General features: G+C 35.4%; 1 non-coding gene across 1 annotated transcript; it reads right to left on the reverse strand.

The window, feature by feature from the left end:
• Positions 1 to 3,536: 3,536 nt before the first annotated feature.
• Positions 3,537 to 3,641, reverse strand: LOC128059694 (U6 spliceosomal RNA). The gene has a single exon (XR_008200622.1). It is a non-coding gene; the product is annotated as a U6 spliceosomal RNA (small nuclear RNA).
• Positions 3,642 to 7,967: the final 4,326 nt, after the last annotated feature.

The raw sequence follows: 7,967 nt of genomic DNA on the forward strand, positions 1-7,967 counted from the left end.
CAGGAGATCCTCCTAACTCAGAGATTGAACTGCATCTCCTTTAGCTTCTGCACCACAGGCAATTTATTTACCACTGAGCTACCAGGGAAGCCCCTGTTTCCATTTAAAAGATAATTCTAGGGCCCAAAAGACTGAAGGAATCACTGGACATACATGTACCCCTGCTTCTGACCCTGTGTTTTGAGGATTATCAAGCTGTATAATATTCTATGAATGAGAAATTTCTTCTATGACCACAAATAGGACCTTTCTGACAGATGTGTAATTTGGCCATTGGAAGGGAAGCAGTTGCCAGGCAATCCGGAAAGAGCTCCTAAGGTTGATTTTCAGATAGTATGTTGATCTTTCTGTGCATGCTAAGTCGGTTCAACATTGTTGGACTCTGTGTAACCCTATGGACTGTAGCCTGGCAAGCTCCTCTGTCCATGGGATTCTCCAGGCAAGAATACTGGAGTGGGTTCAGGGAATCTTCCTGACCCAGGGAGTAAGCCCATGTCTCTAGTATCTCCTGTATTCCAGGCAGATTCTTTACCTCTGAGCCACTGTGGAAGCTCTGATCTCTCTGTCTCCATTCACTTTTCTCATCTTAAGTATTTATTCCAAAAATGGACTGTCTCTGTGACCTATATGAATTCTAAATTTAAAGTCATCAGATTTAATATTATAGCAGATTTACTTCATTGCATTTATCATGAAACTTGCAATTCCATGTGGTCAGTGATCATATCCAATTGGTTTTCACTTGCCTATTTAATGACAAGCCCTTCTTGCTAATTAGAGATTCATCTTATACAAATGAACTTATTTACAAAACAGAAACAGACTCACAGACTTAGAGAATGAATGTATGATTACTGGGAAGGCATAGATGGGAAGTTTGGGACTGACGTGTACACACTGCTGTATTTAAAACAGACAACCAACAAGGAACTACCATAAAAAAAAATAAAAATTAAAACAGGTTCATCTTAGATGCTCAAAACTTTTCCTTAAATCCTAATTTACTAAGTAAGTGAATTATAGACTGGATGAATAAAATGGCCCCCATGTGTCCTTTACTTAACAAAATTCTAACAGTCTTCAAAATCCTATTTTGAGTATCCTCTTTACACTCCAATCCCAAATCAATTGATTGAATCAAAACACTTTATCCTATAACAGTAGGAAAAGGTATTAATATTCAGTAAAAATACTGTTCTTAATTCACTTATTTTGAATCAATCACTTAATTTTATTACTAACTTCTCCTTATACATGGCTTATATCTGTACCAAATTGTTATATGCTAGATTACATAGTCTGAATCTCACAAAAAAACTAGTTATTTAATGAAGACCTTTTTCCCCAGTCACTTGTTTAGCTTTTGCTTAATATTTCATAGTAACTACCACATCCCCTTTGCACTGTGTGTGAAGTTCTTTCATTTTTAGTCATATATCTTCTTGTGCATGACTATTTCTGTGTGCTGTGGAGAGTGTGGCTAGAGAAGTTGGAGGAAAAAGAAATAATACATGTATAACTAATTTTGCTCTATTTTACTGACAACAAATAATACTGACTTTAACTGTCAGCTTGAAAATAAAATGTTATTTCAAAAGTATGCTTATATTATCAAATTTTTCCCTTCTTAGAGAGAACCTAATCTTACAAACTCCTATTTTTTTATATCATTAATCAAGGCAACAATCTTCATTGAGCCAAATTACTACCTCTGCAAAGATGGCACAACTCCAAGCCAATCCTGTTCACTTGTTTTGTATAGACTGCAGCAATTCCACTCTTCCCTAGCCCATTCTGCGTAGATAATAGTATGAATGAGATCCAAAGTGGAATGTAGAAGCCTTGCTTTGAAAAAGAAAGTCATATGAATCACAGTCTATGAGTTTTCTCACCATTGATAACACTTTATATATAGATATATTAGCACATAATTTGTAATTCACAGTGTTGGAGTTATTTGATTCAGAATCATTCTCAAAGCAATTAATTTATAATGACTTCTTCTTCTTAAAGTCTATACTAGCTCTTTGCACTTAGTATGTATTAAATAATTTTCTAAATATCTTACCATCACAGGAATCACCTGATAGCACTAGTTGTCTGTATTGTATATAAACGTATATGTCCCTATATCATTTACATAACTAACTATAACTAAAACTCAGCCAGAAAAGCAGGCCTTGTAACCAGTCAAATATCCGAAGACATTATATGACTTATTTAAACTAAATAATTTACAATTAATCATGTTTTTCTACCCTCTTCTGTGTTGCAGCTTCACCTACAAACTAGTTGTCCTCATAGTGGACATAAATAGTTGCTGTAGCCTGACTTACATAGCTTCCTATTTCAATATAGGAAGAGGCTGCTTCCCACAACGAATCAATAAGTTGCTTCACTTTGATTGTACCTTCCTGAATCAGTCACTGCCACCAGAGGATTACCATATACTGGTTAATGTGTTAGAGTTACACAGGGCAATGTCACACATTTCAAATGTCAAACAATTTAATTGTATATGCATATTTGCTGTGCTTATATTGAAAGGCAGGGATATTTGAGTGGTATTCCTGTGAGTATATGGGCTTCCCTGGTGGCTTACATGGTAAACAGTCTGCCTGCAGTGAAGAAGACGTGGGTTTGATCCCTGGGTCAGGAAGATGCCCTGGAGAAGGGAATGGCAATCCAGTCCAGTATTCTTGCCTGGAGAATGCCATGGACAGAGGACCCTGGTGGGTTACAGTCCAGTCCGTGGGGTCAAAAAAAGTTGGACACGACTGAGCACCTAACACTATCATCCTGTGAGTGTGACAGTTGTGGCTCCTTGGCTTCACTAATCTTCCTCAAATTGTATATTACCGAGCTTATATTTGTTTGTATATGATACTTGTGAGAATAACTTGTGAGCATCAGTTGTGATCTTTTGGAAATGACATTTTAGCACAGACGCCCTTGTGGGATCCCTTTGAAGACTGCAATCTCTACTGTTTGAGGGAAATCAAAATTGACACAATGGAATTAAAACACCAAAGCAGTGTTCTTCACTTTTTAAATTATGATTTAATAAAAGTCACTGTTTACATTGTTTCATGTTTTCACAAATTAAGACACTGCATTTATCAGAAGTATTCTTTCTTACCTACCAACACTTTGAAACTTAGCCAGTGGATCAAACCTGAACAAAAATTTTGGCCAACCCAATGCTTCCTAAGATTTTTGTGAGAAAGAACCTGATTCAGAAACTGACACTAACTCAGGATGCAAAAAAATGAACTAACCTTATTTTGTTGCTATTCTTATTGTCTTTCAATTTTATGCTTAATGGCATAATCTATTTTTTTCCAGTTTCATTGAGATGCACTGGACATACAGCACTGTATAAGTTTAAGATGTATAGCATAATGATTTGACTTACATATATGATTACTACAAATTTAACATCATCTTATATAGATCCATAATCTCATCATTACAAAAGAAGAACAAAAATATTGCGATGAGAAAGATCAATTCTCTTAACAATCTACAAATATACCAAAAATATGGAATCCTTCACAAATACACATGTGATCCTGTACAGGGTCATGTTAATCTTCTCTGCATCGTTCCAATTTTAGTATATGTGCTGCCAAAGCTAGCACAATCTATTTTTTAATGTCTATTTCAGTCGACCTTCCATCTTTACCAGACAAGCAATTCTTTTCAAAAAGTTCCATATTTCTTTACATCGAACTAAATAGTGAGGAAATGATATTCTGTGGTGTATTTTACCAATCAACAAAGCAGAGAGTCTTTCTGAAATATTTATCTTAAGCCTCAGAATTTAAACCCTGCACATGCTTTTCTGGATTATCCACAAGGTCAAATAATAAACCGTTTGATTTGACATACTTCCTCTTTGCTGTTTGCTACATCTGCTCTAACATAACAAACGAAGTACTTGATGAGAACTTGGTGGAGGATGTATATCAATAAACGGAATTTCAACTTGAAAGTTATTAATTGTGCCTAGCATTAGAAGTCCAATGCTGTAAAGAACAAGATTGTATAGGAACCTGGAATTTTAGGTCCATGAATAGAGGCAAATTGGAAGTGGTCAAACAGGAGATAGCAAGAGTGAACATTGACGTTTTAAGAATCAGTGAACTAAAAGGGTCTGGAAAGGGCAAATTTAGATCAGATGACCATTATATCTACTACTGTGGGCAAGAATTTGGGGTATTACTTTACTAGCATGTGTTCAGTTCAGTTCAGTCACTCAGCCGTGTCAACTTTTTGCGACGCCATGGACTGCAGCACTTCAGGACTTCCTGTCCGTCACTAACTCCCAGAGCCTTCTCCAACTCAAGTCCATTGAATCAGTTATGCCATCCAGCCATCTCATTCTCTGTCATCCCCTTCTCCTCTTGCCCTCAATCATTCCCAGCATCAGGATCTTTTCCAGTGAGTCAGCTCTTCCCAATAAGTAGCCAAAGTATTGGAGCTTCAGCTTCAGCATCAGTTCTTCTAATGATTATTCAGATGTGATTTCCTTAAGGATTGAATGGTGTGTTAGAGAGATGTAACATATTTATTGCAGTATCTATCTGCCAAATACTATATTTCAAATAATGGTTTTCTCTTTGCAGTAATATCTTAAATAGGGTAGGTACAAAATGAATGTGGTCTCAGTGCTACAGTTTTGCTAAAAACTCATCTACTAATTTAAATGTCTTACCTCTCTAAATTTTTGAAGACTAAAAGTAATTACCACTTAGAGGCAAAATTTCACCCCAATAATATTAGTTTTGAAGTATTAAATACTTAACCTTCTACACAGGGTCAGCTGCCTGTTAACTGAAAGGCTTTATCATATTGTTCAGTATATATTATATCCACCTATTTTCCATTCAAATAAGTACACTCAGGCAGATATATTAGTTTCCCAGCCTATAACAGAGATAGTTATCATCCATTCCTTTTAATTTGCTGCCTGAAAAAAAAATTCTTGGAAGTATATTTGACAGATTTTAATGCACAAAGGGCTCATATTGACCCCTAAATAGCAGATGGACACAGAGTGATATAATAATATAGCCACCTTAGTTACAAATTGTATTTACATTGCTTCTTAAGAATTGTTGATTCCAATTTTAAATATGATTGCTGGTCAGAGTTGGTAATAAGCTTTTTTTTTTTTTTTTCTGATTATTCCCTAAGTTAGTCAAGGTTTAGAATCCAAACACTTCTACTTATAAAGAAAATATAAAGTCTCATGAAGACAAAGAAGACCCCCCCAAAAAAAAATCATTATGAATGGTATATTGCTATAGAAGTCCTGATTTCCACTCTTAGAAAGTTTTTATAAAGCAGTAAGCAGCTTTTGTCATCATTTCTTAAATCAGTCATCTAGTCAATAAGTGTTTTCCTGGTGACTCCGTCAATAAGTTTCCCTCGTGGCTCAGATGGTAAAGAGTTTTCCTGCAATGCGGGAGATTTGGGTTCGGTCCCTGGGTCAGGAAGATCCTCTGGAGAAGGAAGTAGAAACCCACTCCAGTATTCTTGCCTGGAAAATCCCATGGACGGAGAAGCCTGATGGGCTACCCACTATGGGGTTGCCAAGAGTCAGAGACAGCTGAGCAACTAACCCACAGTCAATAAGTATTCATTGAAGAATGACTTTGTGTCAGACACTTTTCTGAGGCAAACAGTGAACAAAAGAGGCAAAGACTTTCCTTTGTGGAGTTTACATTGTGGAAAGATGGATGGGTGGGTTTTACATTGAGTTTTAGTTAGGAAACTAGTTTTTATTAGATTGGGTTTTAGGTAGGAAAATGAGGAAGAAAACAAATAATTTTTATTATACAAGATAATTCAGGATAATGATAAGTGTTATAAAAAGAAGAAAAAATGTAGCATATTTATGGAATACATTTTAAATTTGGTTGGTTCAGGAAACCCATCTGTAAAAGAGATATGAGAGATGTTTTCTGATGAGTCCTGTCTGTATGAAGTAGACCATTAAGAAAAACAACCTATTGGAATATTTGTATTTCTTCAAAATGTAACCCACAGAGGTTTGGCGATATTTATATTTCTGAAATGTTCTGAAAATATATGAATGTAGTGTTTTAGGTTAAGCTATTTATGGAATAAAAGAGGCTTCCAATGACTCCAGAAAAAATATAGGAGAGCCATCTTGAATCCAATTTTTCTGTTTGGTCCCACTGTAACCAAATTTGTTAATCTGAGTGCTCAGTTCAATTATCATTTACTATCTCTTTCATCACAGGAAAGTTGCTCAATTATTTCAGCTATCACATTTTAGGTAATTCTCTAAAATAGTTTTTACAAACTATTTAAGAAATATTTTTTCCTGTTTCAGCCCACAGTAAGAAATACTGTTTATTTTGCAACCGAATACTTACACACACACACACATACACACACACCACATGCACATATGGCTAATGCTTTTGGTTTTTAGGTATTTTTGTTATTTCATTTAAAAAAATGCTTATTGCAGGCTTTCTGAACTGATTTCCTGACCCACCAATGGATCTCAACTGAAAGATTGCTCCAAAAGTCATTCACTAATATGCACACTCTAATCTATATATTAAAAACAAAAACAAACAAGTAGGCCAATTACTATAGGCTAATAAGTTATTTACCCTTTCAGGGAAAAAAATAATATAGTTCTACAATATTTGGACAAACACTAAGTTGAGCGAAAAAACAAAATTATCTTTTTCTTTGCCTCTAATTTTACATTTGCTAGGATGGCAATGATTATATTTAATGAAGTAATACAAAGAATTTCTTTACTTACAAGAAAACTAATTTTCTTTGTTCTGGCCCCCCCGTATTGGTCTCATTTACCCTTTAGAATGAAGAAAAGAAGTATTTAAAAATTTAGCAGTAGAGAGCTCTAAAGGGAATTATAGTGAAAGAGCAAAAGATATCAGTTTTAAAACTTTACAATGGTACATCTAACATTTATAAAACAAACTTTTAACAGTTATACTTGAAATGTTTACTTAAATTTATTCTCAAATTTTTCCCCACCTCAAGTGACAGTGTAACATAATAGATTATTCCCAAACAACATCCCACACAAACAGATTTTGTCTTCAGAATATGTATTGACACACACATTTGATATTATGGAATTTACCCACAAGCCACAGTAAAATAGTCAACAGACTTTTGGAGTCTGTGGATTTCACCCAAATGAAAGCCAGCCCTTACATTTCATTCCCTGTTTTCAACTCTGACATGATTACCCTTTTTAAAATTGTTGCACTGAGATAACTTTTTTTAATTTTACATTTATTTTGTAAAATTAAGATTGCATAAATGTGTAACCCAGAAAGCCAAGTGAGTTCTACAGATTTACGTAGGAAGCATGCAGACATTGTTGGGCCTTGCAAAATGTCAGCTAATTTCCAGGGACTGGGCGTTGGTAGTCCAAGTCCTGCACCTTTCTGACTTCTTTTCTACTCTGGGTTACCCCAGGGTCAAGCCACCAACTCTGCTGCAAACATTTATAGACTCTATTGTAGATTATGTGGCAGGGCTCCATTATGAATCCCACAAACATACCCCATCTACTGATTCTGACCACTTGACCTACTGCATTCATCCTTCTAGATTATTTCCCATGGCAATTAACACACTCTTGCCCTTGGCTCATGTGGGGTAGTTCTATTACACTCAGGCCTCTTCAATAAAAGATGCTCCCACCCCCTGGCTTACCTTGAAGTTTCCTGACAACAGAAAGTCTCTCCCCAAGAAATTCTCAAACACAACACAAAACACAGGCCTTGAAAGTACCTTATGCAGATCTGAAAAGATGCTTGATTAGCTATCTTTTCACTTTTCTCCAAGGCAACCTCCACTTTAAACTCTGGTAGAACTGCAGGCCACAAATACTTTTTGTACTTAAGAAGGAATTATTTTCAACAAATTAACAATCTTTTTCTTTA

Source organism: Budorcas taxicolor, chromosome 14 (assembly GCF_023091745.1).
Source record: "Budorcas taxicolor isolate Tak-1 chromosome 14, Takin1.1, whole genome shotgun sequence".
In the NCBI taxonomy this organism is placed as follows: Eukaryota; Metazoa; Chordata; class Mammalia; order Artiodactyla; family Bovidae; genus Budorcas; species Budorcas taxicolor.